The following is an 18,092-nucleotide window of genomic DNA, read 5'->3' on the forward strand; positions in this document are numbered from 1 at the left end:
TCATGTGTTCCACCCGCCTCAGCCTCCCAAAGTGCTGGGATTACAAGCATGAGCCCCCGCACCCGGCCAGCAATGGCACTTTCTTAGCCAGCTCGGGGCTTCCCTGACCGTAGCCCACGGTCACCTCCCCTGCCCGACTTAACTGCCTGCTTTAGGAGAACAGTAGGACAAGGTTACAGGGTGAGATACACTTAAAAGAAAACCTAAACGCACGAAGTGACATGAGTTGCTTTTAAGTGGCTCTCAGGTTAAAGTACTTTATTCCAGATTACAGGCTTAATTGGTTAGCGTAAAACAGTGGAACCGGGTGGAAAGCGTTGAGCCATTAATCATTTGGGTCTTGAAATCCCGTTGTTTCATGCTCCCTGTCACCGTAGAAATTTCGTGACTCATTCCCCCGCTTCTGAAGACGTTCTTTCCTTGATACGTCCTGACTCATCACCAAGATGAATTACTCCAAATGTAGCCAACGGTGTTTTTAAAAAATAAAGAGCCACCCCGAGAGGTACAAAAACACACGTTCTCTGCATCTCAGCCACAAATCTTGCTTTGGTCTTTGATCGTCTGTTCCATAAAATGATGGCTCATTTGAAAAATGAGTTTACAATGGTCCCAGTGGTGAATAGTCTCTCTTTTTTTTTTTTTTCCTGAAAGCTCTCTGGGATTAGGTGGGATTTGGTTCATACCGGAGATAACGTAGAGACTCTTCCATCTACCGAGTCCCCGATTAATCTGTTTAATATAAACACCTGAGCAATCGTTAGCTGCTCGTTAGCAGCACATAGCACAAGTTTATCGAGCTTATAACAAGGGTTTGAGGTATTAGCAGGTATTTATCAGGCAGGAAGAGAGCAGGGGAGCAGAGAGAGGGGAAGGATGGCTTCCAAGGTTCTCTGCATCAGAAGTGGAGGGAAAACCACCAGTGTGGGTGTTGGCAGCCCGATGCAACGGGGCTCCCGGCTCTGACCTCTTGCACCCCAGGTTGGTGGCCCTCTGGTCATACGGCGGGTGGAAGGAAGGCACTGTGGTCACCTGCCCCGTGGTGTTCCCACGCCTGCTAGTCTGTGGCTGTCTGTTGGTGCCGTCTGCATCTGGGGCTCTCGCCCCGCTGTCTCTCACTGAGTGCTAATCCTAGATTCCTGGCTATACCGGGGCTTGGCTGTGGGCAAGGCAGGCAGGCAGAGACGGCGGGAGACCCCCGCCTCCCACAGCCCACACCTGTGTTGGGTTTGGGGGTGGGGATGGCTCCAGGTATGAGCAGGCCTGAACCAGGCCCCCTCCCCTGCTCTGAGTTTCGGTGGATTCCTGTTCTGTATCAGCTTCCCAAGGTGCCCTTCCTCCCCTTTGCCCCTCACGGCCTTGAGCGGGCTGCTCTGCCTCTCTGAAGCGTCAGCTTGGATGTAGCAGCGGCCAGCACAGTAAGTGCCCCTTCCCTGAGCCAGTGCCCGCCATGTGGCCTGGGTGGATGGTGCTTCGCCGACTTTCCTGCTTCAGATGAAGAAGCCATGGCCGCGGGTCCCTGGGAGGGGCCTGTTGCACTCCCAGAAGTTGGCAAGGGCACCATCTTTACTCCGCAGATACTGAGTACCTACTGTATACCAGGCCAGCGCACAAGCCAGACCTCCCCCGGCCCATTCCGGGGGGTGACCAAGTTCATTTGCGCCGTTGGCTCTTTCATGGGTAGAGGGGACCATGTAAGCACCTCCCACCTCTGGCTTTGTCAGACGAGTCAGAAGCCTTAGGGCAACGTCTCACGTGGCTTTGAGACCCGGCATCGGCCTCCCAGGCCGCCAGTCCAGGCTGCAGTAAGTTTGGGGCCGCACTGGGCAGGGGTGGCCGAGGCCTCTGGGGATCCCTGTGCCAGCAGATCCCCTCTGAAGATGATTGACCCATTGGGGGTAATCCACATTCTGAGTTTCTCAGGTTTTCTTTTCATCAGGAGAGTCATTTTTAGAAAACTAATGACTGGGCAACGGCCAAGTCTGTCATCACCAATAAGACCCACTAACATGTAATGATTGGCATGAGACTAATTTGAATCTCTTTGGGTACCAACATTATCATATGTATTTCCCTCGGAGATAAGGCTAATTAAGACTGATTATTTCTACTCCGTCCCTCTTCCTCCCCTTTTCCCTCTTTCCCTTTGAAGCGCTCCTTTTTCTGCATGGAGGTAATTGAGCTCATTTATTCACGATGAAAGTGGCGCTGTCGTCACAGGGGTTTTATTACTTGCTCTCTGGTAAGCCGAGCTCGGGGGCCTCACGGTTGCAAGGCTGGAATCAGCCCAAGTGGCTGCTGAAAGCCCCTAGCTTCCTGTGTTGCGGGACAGGAGACAGCAGGAGCTGGATGAAGGAAGTAGCAATTAATTTCAGGAAAAGCTCAACAAATTTGATGCTGGAGAAAATACTGACAGCTCTCCCATGTCCCTGAAATCCATTTGGGCCTTAGAGAAGTCCAAGGCCCCAGGGTCTGTGGATTGCCCTGATCTTTGCAGGGAAAGGAGGGCTGCCGCCCGCTCACGACGTTGGGACTGTGGTTGGGGTCTGCCGCCATCCCACTCTCCGAAGGGACAAGGATAGGAAGCCTTAAGGCTCCGGCATCTCAGATGTGCCTGGGACGCCCTCCCAGTTTCTCCGCTCCGCAGAGAGTTCTAATCAACCGTGAGAAGCATGGGCTTGTGTTCCTCGGTTCTCAGCCCCTCAGTCTTTTCGTAAACAGTGTAGTTCTGCTTTTTGTTAAATGGCTCAAGGACGTGGGCAGGCTCCGACTTGGCTCCTGTTCCGCCTCCCCTCTGTACCTGCTATCCCTTCATCTGAAACGTGTCTCCTCCCCATCCATCTGCCCATCACGGGCCTCCCTGAAAATCTGCTTCAGCAGCTGTCCTCTGCTGAGAAGGTTCTGGAAGTTTCCCGACCTCCTCGGATGGATCATAGGTTTCCTCCCTTGAAGCTTCCTGGGTGCCTTGTTTATGCTTTTGTCGGTCGACCCCTGTGCTGGGTGTGGTTCACACACTTCCATGTCTCTGTCCCTCAGGATGGCAGGGACTGTAGCTAATGGTCGTGTGTGTGTGTGTTTGTGTGTGTGTGTGCGCGCGTGAGCGTGCACATGTTTTGAGACAGAGTCTCACTGTGTCACCCAGGCTGGAGTTCAGTGGTGTGATCTCAGCTCACTGCAACCTCTACTCCCGGGTTCAAGTGATCTCCTGCCTCAGCCTCCTGGGTAGCTGGGACTACAGGCATGCATCACCACGCCCAGCTAATAATTTGTATTTTTAGTAGAGACTGAGTTTTGCCATGTTGGCCAGGCTGGTCTCAAACTCCTGACCTCAGGTGATTTGCGTGCCTTGGCTTCCCAAAGTGCTGGGTTTGCAGGCGTGAGCCACCACGCCTGGCCGGACTATAGCTAATGTTTGGTGAGTGCTCTGCTGTGCTGGTTACTCCTCTAGATGATTCTACACGTATTTTCTCATTTACTTCTCGAGGCAGCTCTAGGACCCCATTTTATAATGGGTACAAGACATCAAAGCCTCTAGCCCGGTGGTTCTCCACTGGGGGTGATTTTGTCCCCAGGGACGTTTGACAAAATCAGACCTTTTTGGTTGTCACAGCTGGGGGCGGGGGTGCTGGAGGGATGAAGCCAGGAATGCTGCTTGGCATCTGTAGTGCACGGGACCGCTCCACGGCAGAGAACCGGCCTCATTGCTGAGGGCAAGGACCCTGCTGCTGGCCCTGCGGAGGGTGGGGTCAGCACTCAAACCCGGGCATGCTGGCTTCTGAGCTGCAGCTGTAGACCCTCGAGGGTGGAACGGCCGGCCAGGTTTACCAGCTTAGATCTTTCCTCTTGCATCATTTCTTTTTTTTTTTTTTTTTTTGAGACGGAGTCTCGCTCTGTCACCCAGGCTGGAGTGCAGTGGTCAGATCTCGGCTCACTGCAAGCTCCGCCTCCCGGGTTCACGCCATTCTCCTGCCTCAGCCTCCTGAGTAGCTGGGACTACAGGTGCCCGCCACCTCGCCCGGCTAGTTTTTTTTTTTGTATTTTTTAGTAGAGACGGGGTTTCACCGTGTTAGCCAGGATGGTCTTGATCTCCTGACCTTGTGATCCGCCCGTCTCGGCCTCCCAAAGTGCTGGGATCACAGGCTTGAGCCACTGTGCCCGGCCGCATCATTTCTTTAACAGCGTTTTGTAAAAGGCACCTTCTGTGCTGGTTCAAAGGGCCAGTGTGATGGGCGGTCTGCAGCGGCCCAGGAGGGGCTTTGCAGCTGTTAACCTCGCTCCCGAGGGGCTGGGAGGACACTGTTCCTTCCCCACAAGAAACCTGACCTCATTAAATCAGGCCTGGCCTTAGAGCTCGGTTTTGAATCCTGGTGTTGCTCTTGGTGTCTCCTCTCCCTAATTAAACAATCACGACCACTCACTCAGTACTAAAATGGGAACAGGCCGGGCGCGGTGGCTCACATCTGTAATCCCAGCACTTTGGGAGGCTGAGGCACGTGGATTACGAGGTCAGGAGATTGAGACCATCCTGGCCAACACGGCGAAACGTTGTCTCTACTAAAAATACAAAAAATTAACCGGGCACGGTGGCCGGGTGCCTGTAGTCCCAGCTACTCAGGAGGCTAAAGCAGGATAATCGCTTGAACCTAGGAGGCGGAAGTTGCAGTGACCCAAGATCACACCACTGCACTCCAGCCTGAGCGACAGAGTGAGACTGTCTCCAAAAAAAAAAAAAAAAAAAAAACCTAGGAACAGTACTCTGTACTGGTTACCAAGAACGCAAGTCCTGGGCTCTGCTCTTCCTCTGCCTTTCCCATGTGTCTGTGACAACCCAGGAGGTGGGACAGTTGCCATCCCAGTTCTGTCAACACCCAGGTGCAGCACCGGACGGGTGGGTCTGGATCCGACTCAGGGATCTCTTGTGAGAGGTGAGTTTCACAGCCGCCCCTGGGAGGGTCGGATGCCCCGGACCTCCAGCCTCTCCCCTCTGGTCCCCTGGAGGACGTCCCCAGTACCAACTCCAGATGCTTCCTGCTCTGACCCTGCTTCCTCTCCCTGTCCCTCATTTCAGCCCACGGGCTCGCGGTGGATGCCCCTTGGCCCCACGTTCAGCCTCTTGCCACAGCCTAATGACTCTGCCTCCCCCGCCCAACTCTTCTCTCTGCTGCCTGTCCCTGTTTTCATGTTATCACCTTGGGCCGCCTCCTGCCCTTCCTGCCACCCTCATCCTGCCCTCCCTGCCACCCTCATCCTGCCCTGACGATCCCCTCTTCACAGAGCGCCCAGAGTGTACACGTTTGTCACATCAGTGTTCAAGCCTTCCTGGGGTGACAGGTGCTCCAGTATAAAGTGCAGTCACTGGGCCTGTGGCACTCAGAGGTCTAGCCTCATCCCCGGCTCCCCATGCTCAGGTCACTCTGGCCTTCGGGACACACACTGGCCCCTCTCACCGTGGTACTTGCCCCTCCAGCGCACCTTCCCCCAGGTCTTCCCTGAATGTTCCCTCCCTGTCCCCACTCCTCTGTCCTCCCTGCAGCCCTCACCCCCATGGCAGTGTTTGCTTGCCCTTGTCACCTTCCTCCCTCTGCACTGGATGCAGACAGCAGCGTCCTCTGCCCAACAGAACATGCCCACGGGCCTGCAGCAGGTACCATGTGCAAATGAGACAAGGGCTGGCCATCCCACCCCTCCGGATAGGCCAGAGATAATGCCCTCGGGGCCTGAAGCTCATTCTGTGTGTGGTCCAGGTGCCGCCTGTGCTGCCTCTGGTGTTGAGCTGGGAGGAACAGGACCCTCCAAGAACGCACACCTCCCTTCCCTGTCTCCTTTGCCCCTTCCTAGGGGACGCTGAGGTATGTCTGACTTTGTCCCGCCCGTGTGGGCACTGGCTAAGCTCCCACGTGGGTCTGCCCTCGTGCTTATCACAGCCGTGAGCGGGAGCGTGGGCTCCAAGCCTCTGGGCATTCCCGGGAAGCACTTCCCTTCCTCATCTCTCTCCACGCCGTGAACGGGTGATTTGTCCCCACGGTTAAGGTCTTCGTCTTCCCATGGGGCGCATTCCCGAGCGGCAGCTCCGATATCACAGGAAAGGCGGGTTTCTCTGCAAGGCTGAACATCTTGGAGGGGGACGGCAACAAGTCACCTTCACTCCCCTCACGTCTGGGTAAAGGCAGACCCGGGTGCCCCTCCTGTATGCATCAGTGGGCCAGGGCTTCTTTCTTAGGGTCGAGTTTATTCTTGATCTCCTGCTTTTAGAGCCCCAGGGGCTATGAGAATAATCTTCTCCCCCCCGCCCCGCCGAGATGAGTCTCACTCTGTCACCCAGGCTGGAGTGCCGTGGCATGACCTTGGCTCGCTGCAACATCTGCCTCCTGAGTTCAAGTAATTCTCCGGCCTCAGCCTCCCGAGTAGCTGGGATTACAGGCATGCACCACCACGCTTGGTTAATTTTTGTATTTTTAGTAGAGACAGAGTTTTACCATGTTGGCCAAGCTGTTCTCGAACTCCTGATCTTCTGGTCCGCCCGCCTTTGCCTCCCAAAGTGCTGGGATTACAGGCATGAGCCACCGCACTTGGCCAAGAATAGTCTCTACGAGGCTGCTGAGCTCAAAGCCTGCCAGTGGAGGCCATCCCTGGGCCCTGTATGCCCGCGCCACCTGGACTTCCAGGAGTGTTGGGTGCTCCCTAGCTGGGACCTTAGCTTGGTCAGGAACCGAGTAGGTGAGTAGCCACTTGGGAGCACTTCAGTGCTGCTGGCTTTGAGCTTTGTACAAACTCCTTAGGCTGGGACAATAGCAATTGTCCTGTGTGAGGGCCCCCCCGGCTCCTCCCCTGTCGGGGTCCCAACTGTCCCTGCGAGGGCCTCCTGGGACCAAGGACAATCTATGTAGGTTCAAGGACAGAGAAACTTTTGGTGTAAAAATATAATCACCTGTGTGCTCATGGGAAAATGTTAAAAATAAATTCTGGCCCCTGTCCGATTCTGTTGTAAAATGTGTGCGTCACTCTGGCTGTGACTTTTATTTTGGGTTCTCTTATCAGAGTCATGGGGTTTCCATCTTCCTGTGATCTGCTGGCACACTCATCCATCGCAGCCTGCAGGTTCTGCACTTTTAGACAGGGTCCTCATTCATGGCGAGCTCTGCCATCACCCTTCGGAGTGACGTCTGCTTAGCACAGGCGCACACGTGGGCCGGTGCTCACTGCGGCTTCTAGGATTAAAGCTTCACTTCCAAGTGTGCCTAGTAAAGTCGCAGTTAGTCCTTAAACTTGAGAGTTAATTATCATTCAAAATGAAAATCATTACATAACCTGTAATTAAAATCTCAAATAAAGCAGAAACAGAATCCTTTCTTGGGAAAACATGCTTTTCAGATAATTCAGGATTACTTCAAGTTTTTCTCTCCTTGGTGCTTCTGAAGGCTTTCGCATTTGGCTTTTTCTACAGAGTCCACGTTTCGAGATTTGCCATGTCTCTGGTACGTTCCTGGAAAGCTGGGGCATTATTTCATTTCTGGGTAACTCTGTTTTCTATTAAAGTCATGCCGGGGGATTGGGGTGTGGGTAAATTTAGCCAAGTATCTCCTGTTCTCCTCCACACAATTTCTTCCCCAAAGCTGGGGCTTTTGATAAACAGAATTAGTGTCCTGTGCGGGGTGTGTAGGCACAGCCCAGCAGCACTGGGGCCCAGCACGGTCCTCGCACTCACCCTGCAGTCCTCCTTGGGCTTCCATGAGCTTCCTAGGGCTGCTGTAACCAATCCTCACAAACTGAGTGGCTGAAGACAACAGAAATCTGTTGTCTCTAAGCCAAGCGCAGTGGCTCACGCCTGTAATCCCAGCACTTTGGGTGGATGAGGCAGACGGATCACTTGAGGTCAGGAGTTCAAGACTAGAGCCTCTGTAATCCCAGCCCTTTGGAAGGCCGAGGCAGGTGGATCACCTGAGGTCAGGACTTTGAGACTAGCCTGACCAACATGGTGAAACACCGTCTCTACTAAAAACACAAAAATTAGCCAGGTATAGTGGCAGGCACCTGTAATCCCAGCTACTTGGGAGGCTGAGGCAGGAGAATCACTTGAACCTGGGAGGTGGAAGTTATAGTGAGCCGAGATCGCACCACTGCACTCCACCCTGGGTGACAGAGCGAGACTCTGTCTAAAAAAGAAAAAAACAACCTCTTGTCTCACTGTTCTGGAGGCCAGAAGTACAAAACCATGGTCCCTGCAGGGCTGTGCTCTTTCCGAAGGCCTCAGGGGAGGACCCTTCCTGGCCTCTTCCAGCTTCTGGTAGCCCTAGGTGGTGTCTGACTCACGGATGCATCACTGCAGTCTCCGCCTCCGTCCTCACACTGTTCTTCCTGTGCACGTCTGTCTCTGTCCAGGTTTCCCTCTCATTGTAAGGACACCGGTCATTGGATTAGGACCCACCCTAATGATCTCATCCTAAGTTGATTACAAAGACCCTATTTCCAAACAAGGTCACTTTCAAGGGTACTGGGAGTTAGGAACTGAGCATATCTGGGGACACAGTTCAGCCTTGAGTGCTCCTTAGCTGGGGAGCTAAGGAGTTTGGGAACCAGGGCTGCTGGCGCTTCTCACTGGCCTGCCCGTCGCGTGTCTGCTAGGGCCACAGGCCACTCTGGGGTGGGAGGTGGGTTTCTGTGGTGTGTTTACCTTTGTGAACGCTAAGCACGGGAGCAGAGGGTTCCCCACGTTCCACCCGGACAGCCTGGAGGTGGGAGAGCTGAACTAGGTGTAGAATGTGAGTCAGTGAGAAACAAACATCTGCCCAGCAGTGTCTGGCCCACAGTTAGAAAAGTGGCCCGAAGATGAGCCGCATGCAGTAGAAACCTCGCTGTGGTTTAAAGCGCACGCCGTTCCCCGTGACTTCGAAGTCGGTGGTGTTGAGGGGAGACAAGGCTGCCCGGCCAGGCTGGCTGCAGGCCGTGGGTGTCTGTGTGTGCACTGGAGGGATGTGGCTTCTGCAGAGGGAGTGCGAGCTCCATGAGAGCGGGGCTGGGCTCGCTCGCTCACCCCTGCACGAGTCTCCTGGGGCCGCTGTAACATTTCCACACATGAGGGGCTTAACGCAGCGCAGATTCGTTCTTACTGTTCTGGAGGGCAGTCGGGGGCGTGGGCAGGCCTGCTCCGGGAGGCCCTGGGGAGGGCCCTGCGGTTCTGCCTTCCTCAGCTGCTGGAGGTCACCTGGTCCTCGGCCTCTGGTGCCTTCCTCACCTCACTCCGACCCCTGCTTCCACCACTGTAGCACCTTCTGCCCCTCACCCTCCCACCTCTTATAAGGAGCCTTGTGATGACTTTGGGGCCACACAGTAATCCGGGATGGCCATCCCGTCTCAAGATCCTTCGTGACATCCGCAAAGTCCCTTAGGCCATGTGAGGTCGCACATTCTTGGCTTTCAGAGATGAGGATGTGGACACCTTTTGGGGTCCATTATTTTACTGACCACAACCTCGGCATTTAGCACCCAGTAAATGTTTGTCGGAGGCACGCGTAGCGAGCAGGCCCCACCTTCGGCGTTGTGGTGGGGGTCTGGCAGTCCCTGCTGTTTATAACCGGCCGCGACCTGGACCCAGGGCTGCCGGGAGCTGTTGGGGAATCCGAATTGAGCCTCTGCCCTGAGAGTGGTGACCCGGATGACCTCGGGGGCAAGTGCTGTCTGCTCGCTCTCTCACTCCCTTCCGGTCACCACTGTCAAGCCCTTTCTCTGGTGTGGACAGACAAAGCTGCCTCTGTCCTGGGGGCCGGGGGACAGGCTGATCACACGCCTCTGGTCTGCCAGGGCTGGGTGTAGGGGGGTGACACTTATCAGATGAAGCTGGCTGGACATAGTGGGGGCAGACTTCGTATTAGCAGTTCGTTACCCCCAACTCCAAGTGATGAATGAAGAATTCGGGCTCATTTCTTCTGGACGTTGATCTGTCCCTAGGGCACTGTCTGTCCTGGCCTGCACTGGTGTGGCCAGGGGAATTTGAACCGTTGGGGTGCTGAGCAGCCTTTTTTCGTGATGAGTGAGGTTTTGGCTGGCATTCCCGCTGAGCCCGGGCACGCTGCTGTTTGTAGTTGGCACGGTCTCCCTGCATGCTGATAACGCACTGGGCACGCCCCTTCCAGCCCTGCTGTGCACAGCTGCCTGGCTCACCTCCCTCGGTTGTCTTTCCATGTCTAGCAGGAGTGTGACCAGACCCTGGCCCCACATCTTGCCTCCCGCCGAGGCATGGCAGGGCCAGCCCTCTCCCTACCCTCAGGAGCCAAGCGCTCAGTGGGGCACCAGACTGCACAGTGCCCTCTCCCTGGGTGCAAGACCCAGGCCCATCCCACCCGAATGTCCCCACTCAGCCCTACCCTCCCTGGATGAGGCTGTGTCCAGGCTGTGCCCACCCCCGTGGTCCCTGGAGAAAAGCAACTCCCGAGGCCTGCAGGGCACAGGGGAGCCCCGCCTGCCCCACCGTGGCACTGTCTTCTTGGCGTGTGCTGGGCCCCAGGGTGGCGTGAAGACTGCGTCCCCCCACTCCAGGACCCGGGGAGTGTTGACTGGGCCCTGTCCACCCTAGGTAGGACCCACCACCAGGCTCTGCCTCATCTCAGGTCCTGGAGGCCTCCTGAGCTGCCACCAATGTCCTTCTAAAGAGAGCCAAGTCCCTGGCCCACCCCTTGGCTTGGAAGGACCCTGGGTTGGCTTTGAGGGGGTAGGAAGTGCTCTGCAGGGGGAGCCAAGATGGGGTTCTGTACCCCAGGGTGGTGCTGGGGCTGCAGGGACACTCAGGTCCTGGTGATCAGCAGGGCTGACCATCCCCTAAGTGCCAGCTGTGTGTACCCCCGGTGCCAGGGACCAGGTGTGGTGGTATCCAGAGCCCTGTGGTTACCCGTCTCCTACCAGTCTTGGCAACCAGGACTTTCTGAGTCCACTCGGGCCCAGGAGATGCTGTGTGTGTTTGGCGCACCGGGTCCTCATGCCGCTGTCTTCCCGGTGCCACAAGAACCCTGGGAAACAAGGGGTGTTGTATCTCCCGTGCTCCAGGTCTGTGTAGGCTCCGGGAGATGCTGGGAGGTTTCAGGGTGCTGCTTCCTCAGGGGATTGACCCCAGAAGAGGGTTGCTGCTGACTTTGGCTGGTTTCCTCGGTGTGTTCTGGGCCTCATTCTCCTAGGACTTCTGTGATAAGTGATCACAGACGGGGCGCTGAAAACAACAGACATGCCTTCCCTCAGTGCCGCAGCTGGAAGGCTGAAATCGAGGTGTTGGCAGGGCCGGCCGTGCTTCCCGGAGGCTCTAGGAGGAGCCCCCTGCCTCCCAGCGCCTGGTGGCTGCAGGCCTTGGCTTGTGGCTGTCTGGCTGCAGGCTCTGCCTCCCTCTGTACCAGCCCTTCCTCTTGTTTCTAATCTTCCTCTGTGCTCATTTTGTGATAATTCATGTTGTGATTGCAACGAGCCCACCTGCTAATCGGATTGCCTCATCTCAAGATCCTTAACTTAATTGTGCTTTTGCCATATAAGTAAAATTCCTTGTTTTGCTATATAAGGTCACATTCCCAGATTTTAGGAATGACGCTGTGGACACATCCTCTTGGGGCCACCATGTAGCCCGCTGTGGGGTGAGTTATTTCCTAGTCTCCCCTCCATCGTCGGTGTCGTGGAGAGGGAGGTTGTAGGGAGCCCCTCTTCTGAAAGGCTGTGTCCCCAGGGGCGATTCCAGGCTGGGGTCGCCTGGGCCTGCTGGGCCTGTGTGCTGCCGGAGCCTTTGACTTGGAGCTGCTGCAAGCACCCGGAGACCGTCACACGTGTACCCATCCTTCAGGTTCGGCAGGATTTCCAGCCCTCAGTGTGTAGGTGACTCCTGTAAGAAACAGCAAAGCAGTGGATCAGTGGGAATCATTTTTCTTTGCTGCTGGAATGCGTTTCTTATTTTTTTAAATGGGTGTGTCTGGAGATCTGGGAATTTGCTTCGGAGACACTAATGAAGTCATGCAGAGAAGGCCAGCCCTGGACAAGCAGCTTCTGCAGTACTGGGCTCCCCTGGCCTCCCCCTTCCCAGCTCCCTCCTTGTGGGGTGGGGATCTGGGTCCCCCTGCTGAGGCCTTTCCTGGTCGCCTTGCCAGGTGGGACGGGGCTGGGCCGCCTGTAGGTGTGACTCAGGAGGGATTCCAGGTGCAGAGCAAGTCACCAGGAGGTGAGAAAGTCAAACAATGCATGAAACCCAAGGGCAGACGGGGCGCTGACAGGAATGCAGTTCCCGGTGGGAGCTGGGGAGGAGAGGGCGTGGGGCGTGGAGGGGTGAACGGGGTGCCTCCAGTCTCAGGAAGGCAGTGAGGAACAGGAGGAACAGGGACCAGTAATAGTAACCTTGCCCTTGTGCAGGTGTGTAGCTCACAACCGTAGCAAATGAACTGTTTCCCTCACACCAGCCTGTTAGTGCTGGGGAATGCTCCTGGCCAAGAGAGACAGAAATCCCTGCCTCGGGGGATGGATTTATTACAGCTGGGGAAACTGAGGCACCAGCCAAGATCTTGCTCAGGAAAGCTGTGTCCTGACAGCGGTGCCGTGGGGGTTTGGAATGGAGTGCTTAGGTCCCTGCAATTCTGCCCCCTGGGCAGCCCCTCCTACCTACAGGGACATTTCAGAGGGGCAGCTGTCCAGGGAAGGTGGTGAGGTGGGCTTATTCTCTGGACCCATCCCTGCAAGCCTGTGTGGACACTAAGGCGGATGCAGGCTTAACTCCAGCTCCCACCCATGCAGCTGTGTGACCCAGCACGAGTTACCGCCCTCTCTGAGCCTTCGTGCACTCATCGACCAGCCAGGTGCTGCGGCCTGCCTTGTAGAGAAGGTCATGTGTGGATTATGCTCACCTCTGGAGGAGGTTGCTGTGAGAGTGCTTCTCATGTCCTTGTCCCCAAATGTGGACCTGGGGATAGCCAGGCTCAGAGAGCGTCACCTGAGCTGTTGGGGCACCATGTGGCCCTGCCCTTTGTGTGTGTCCCTCCATCTCTATGTCAGCCTGCCTTGCGGGGCCAAGTTGGTAGCACGTCCTCCCCTACAGCTCTGTTGCTGGACAAAGGCCCTGGTGGCTGGGGGCCTCTGCTGGCCTGGCTTCTGCCTGGGGCTGCATGCCACAGGGGTTCTGAGGTCCCCAGGAAGAGGCATCGTCCTGACTGGCAGGGGACTGCTGTACATGACCCATTGCCTGGGCTGCAGCTGCCTGGCTTTTCTGTGCAGCTCCTGTGCCTGGTGGGGCCTCGCTGGTGTGGGACTGTCATGTTGCAGAACAGGAAAGGTCTGCGGCTTTGCCTCCACTGCCCTGTGGTGGGAACCCCTGTGCGTGCCTGAGGGCATTCAGGTGAGTGTGTGTGAGCACGTGAGCCATGTATGTTGGAGGCTGGAGGTACTTTCTCAGGTTTGATTGGAATCTGGTGGGGTGGAAAGGGCTTGGCCGGGAGCCCCAGCTGTGCCTACCCTTTCTGGTCCTGACCCTACTTTGATGGCTGCCCTGCCTGAATTCTGCAGCCTGACCCCTCCCCTCCCCTCCCCTCCCCTCATTTCCCCTCCTCTCCCCTCATTTCCCCTCCCCTCCCCTCCTCTCCCTCCCCTCCCCTCCCCTCCCCTCCCTTCCCCTCCCCTCCCCTCCCCTTCTCTCCCTTCCTCTCCCCTCCCCTTCTCTCCCTTCCTCTCCCCTCCCCTCAGCCTCCATGCCAGCACCCCTTCAAAGCTTCCCCCTCTGCTTTTTCCATCTGCTATAAGACTCTTCATGTATTTTTGGTTTTTCTGAACATCTGACATTTTTTTACCTAGATGGAAACTCCATGAAGGTAGGATCTGTTTTGTTCATTCTTATAACCCTAGTGCCTAAAGAATGGCCCATGCTGGCAGTTTATTAGATGGATAAGTGGGTGGAGAGACGGGTGGGCAGGTGAGTAGGTGGAAAGGTGGATAGATGGATGAATGATTGATAGTTGGATGGGTGGGTTGATGCATGATGGGTGGTTGGATGACTAGATGGATGTGTGATGGGTGGGTGGTTGGTTGGTTGGATGGATGGATGGATGGATGGATGGATGTGTGATGGTGGTTAGATGGATGAATGATGGATAGTTGGATGGGTGGGTTGATGTGTGATGGGTGGTTGGATGGCTGGATGGATGTGTGATGGGTGGGTGGTTGGTTGGTTGGATGGATGGATGGATGGATGGATGTGTGATGGTGGTTAGATGGATGAATGATGGATAGTTGGATGGGTGGGTTGATGCATGATGGGTGGTTGGATGGCTGGATGGATGTGTGATAGGTGGTTGGATGGCTGGATGGATGTGTGATAGGTGGTTGGATGGATGGATGTGTGATAGGTGGTTGGATGGCTGGATGGATGTGTGATGGGTGGTTGGTTGGTTGGTTGGATGGATGGATGGATGGATGTGTGATGGTGGTTAGATGGATGAATGATGGATAGTTGGATGGGTGGGTTGATGCATGATGGGTGGTTGGATGGCTGGATGGATGTGTGATAGGTGGTTGGATGGATGGATGTGTGATAGGTGGTTGGATGGATGGATGTGTGATAGGTGGTTGGATGGCTGGATGGATGTGTGATGGGTGGTTGGATGGAAGCTGGGTGAGTGCTTGGAAGCTGGGTGGGTGGGTGGATGGATGAACAATGGATGGGTGGATGGATTCATGGGTGAATAAGTGGATGGATGGAAGGGTGCAGGGGTGGGTTAATGAGTGGGGGTGGGTGTGTGGAAGGATGGATGGATGAATGAATGGAATAACAGATGGGCAAATTCGTGCGGTGTTTTATCATTTCTGACATACCCGTTTTCTCTTAGAAACCCTGTAGTGTTCCCCTCTTTGCCTCCTATCTGTGTGTTTTCTCTGGTAGTGAAGTTTCTGACACATGAGCCACGCTGCTGGGTTGTGTCTTCAAGACTGTGCTTTCTGTATCCTAGGATCCAGTGTTAGGACTGAGCTCTTTGATGGGGCTCTGAGTTGACTTGAGGTTTTGTGTGTTTGCGTGAAATGACCTGACTTTGAAATTGTCCTATGTTCCTGTTCCTGGGCCCTTCCATTCACTCCTTGTTCTCTGTTCTTGTGTTTCGTGTTGATCATTAATTCTGCATAAACTAAGGCTTCCTCAAGTGCTTGAGTTTTGTGGCCTTTAGAAATTCTAGTTTTTCTAGTTCAAAGCTCTTAGCTGTCTCTTAGGACCAGAAAGGAATTGTCTTTTTATTTATTTAAGAACTTAAGTGGTCAATCTTTACACGCCCTTCCCCTCTTGGAGCACGTTCCCAGCCCTCCCCCAGGTCCTGAGGTTCTCTGCCTGCTGTGTCCCCTCTCTGGGTGAGCCCTGGGACCCTGCGTCTCTCTTCTCCCAGCTCCTGGAGCAGCCCCCCAGGGGTAAGTTCTGGAGCTCCTGAGCCAGGGGTTCACATCAACATCCCCTGGCCTGGGGCCTCTGCACCTGTCCCCATGCCCTCAGTCTTCCCTGGGCTTGTGCCCAGCCCCCTGCCAGAGTCTCCATGTAATGATGCCGAGACCCTCTGGACATCCCCTTCCTTGTTCACAGACCAGCACCTGGCCCCCGCCTGCAGCAGGTGAGCCGTTTGCTGAAGCCCTGTGAAGCTGGGGCTTTTCTGGAAGCCCCTTAGGCCAAGGGTTGATGGCTCTGGTGCTTGGGTCTCTGGGCAGGTCGGGCAGTGCACCAGCGCCAAGCCTGGTGTGGGACAGGTCCCCAGTAGTGGGGCAGGTGCATGAGGCCATGAGGACTGGATGGGCCTTGGCTCCTGGGAGCTTTTATTTTGCCATTAGGAATGCTTTTCTGGCCGGGTGTGGTGGCTCGCGCCTGTAATCCCGGCACTTTGGGAGGCTGAGGCCAGCAGATCACCTGAGGTCAAGAGTTTGAGACCAGCCTGGCCAACATGGTGAAACCCTGTCTCTACTAAAAATACAAAAATTAGCCAGGCGTGGTGGTGTGCACCTGTAATCCCAGCAACTCAGGAGGCTGAGGCAGGAGAATCGCTTGAACCTGGGAGGTAGAGGTTGTGAGCCGAGATCGTACCATTGCACTCCAGCCTGGGTGACAGAGTGAGACTCCGTCTCTATTAAAAAAAAAAAAAAAAAAAAAAAAAAAAACCACAAACTTTTCTGTACGATAGTCAGGAAGCTGAGCCCTGTGTCCCTCCTACGGGGAAAGGGGGAGCTTTTGGCGAGCTGCATGCGTGATTGAGTATAGCAGTAGGTTTGCCCAGTGGACTCTATCCTTGTCATGAGAGGTGAGGCTGCCATTGTAATGGGGGTGTGCAGAGTACAGGGGAATTTCCCCCAGGTTTGAATGACTCAGCAAGCCTTTGACTCCAAGCAGAATCCTAGGGTGTAAAGGGAACACCAAATTTATTTTGAATCAGAATTCCTGGAAAAGGAAAGATAAAGTTAAACCCTGATAGTGAGCATAGCTGAACATTTATTTTATTAAAATAGTGTGTCTTATAAAAGCTCTATTAGAAAGTAAAAGATACAGAGCTAAAAGACACAGAGCTCACTAAATATGACCTGAATTATTTACCTTCAGGTGATTTTAGAATGAAAAACTGTCGTATGACATCTCTTTTCAACCCAGCCGTGGTGGGAGCGTTTACAAATGCCCCCAATTCGGGATTCTCCCTGAGGGTTGGTGGGGAGTGAGCCCTCCACCTACCTATAAACAGCACTGTAATCCACTCACGCTTTGCTTCACTTTATCTTCTGTGCAGTGCTGTGCTGCAAATACTTAACTACCAACCCTTGCGGGGAATCCTGAATTGGCCGCGTTGTAAAGGCTGAAGGTGCTGGGAGTCTGCCCTAAGGATCCCAGAGATAGGACCTTCCCCGGCTCGCCCAGTTCATCCAGAGCCCAGTTGCTCACAGTTCTCATGGTCCTTTAGTAAAAAAAGAAAAGAAAAGATGTTTTAACTATAAAATTATTTCACCTCATCAACAGCTTTCCTGCACTATTTGAATCAAATACATGAATTATGTGGTTTTGTAACTCATGGATTAAGTGCAGGCATTAATCATTGGCTTGGAACAGGGGAAATCCTGGTATTTTATGACTTCATTTCACAAGCGTCTGTCAGTACCTGCTATGGACCCAGTTTCCCCGCCCCCCCCCACCGACCCTCCCTCCCCACCGACCCTCCCCCCCCCACCGACCCTCCCCCCCCGACTACCGACCCGACCCCCCCACCACCGACCCTCCCTGCCAGGTGCTCAGCATATCCCCTGCACACACCAGGCATTTATTGGGCACTCACTGTGTGCCTGACAGTCTCAGACTGGCCCCCAAACAGACCCTGTTGTTGCCTGCACAGAGCTGGGGAGAGAAACGTGTGGGGGAACCATCATACAAGCAGGGCTGGATGTGGAGCTGGTGGGGCGATTGCTAGAGAGGGGAGATTTGGAGTCGATGAGAGCCCCCAGGGGCACCCTGAGCAGGCAGGTGGGCCGAGCTTAGGTACTGTGAGGGGATGCGGGTGGCCTCTAGGCACTGGAAAGCCAAGAGAGACCGAGAGAGAGGACGTGGGGCTGGAGGATGGCCTGCAGTGTATGCTCAGGGACATCTGTAGCCGCCCCAGGAGGAGGGAGACAGTGGGGCTGGCACAGGCTCATGAGTGTGGTGTGGAGGGGGCTGGGTGTGTGGCTGGGGGCCGGGCCCTGAGACCCCTTAGGCTGGGGTCTTTATGGAGCAGTGGGATTCTAGCCAGTGGGACTGATACGTGGTGAGTCCAGTGTCATGGAGCACTCTGCCGTCGTGATACAAGGGACAAGTAGGTCTGGAGGCTGTGGGTGGGGCAGGAGCAGGGGCTGTGAGGCGAGGGGGCCTGTGGCTGTGCAGGGGGCTGCTGGAGGCAGGAGGGGCTGCAATGGGGACTCCACCTCTCCCTGGCTGGGTGGGGGAGGATGAGCTGGCAAAGGCCGGGAGCATCATCTCCTGCAAGCAGGGAGAGCAGCACCCGGGGAGTCCTGGACACTTCAACTTCTGAAGTGTCCATGGGAAAGGCTCCGCCAGCAGGCGCTGCTGCTCTCGGGGCACCGGGTTTGCAGAGGCCAGAATG

General features: G+C 55.2%; 2 protein-coding genes across 3 annotated transcripts in view; both read left to right on the forward strand.

The window, feature by feature from the left end:
* CDPF1 (cysteine rich DPF motif domain containing 1) overlaps positions 1-18,092 on the forward strand; it is a 376,436-nt gene that overhangs the window by 145,010 nt on the left and 213,334 nt on the right. The window lies entirely within an intron of this gene.
* The window catches only part of CELSR1 (cadherin EGF LAG seven-pass G-type receptor 1), a 189,504-nt gene that overhangs the window by 82,717 nt on the left and 88,695 nt on the right, over positions 1-18,092 (forward strand). The window lies entirely within an intron of this gene.

This window comes from Macaca thibetana, chromosome 10 (genome assembly GCF_024542745.1).
Source record: "Macaca thibetana thibetana isolate TM-01 chromosome 10, ASM2454274v1, whole genome shotgun sequence".
Lineage (NCBI taxonomy): Eukaryota > Metazoa > Chordata > Mammalia > Primates > Cercopithecidae > Macaca > Macaca thibetana.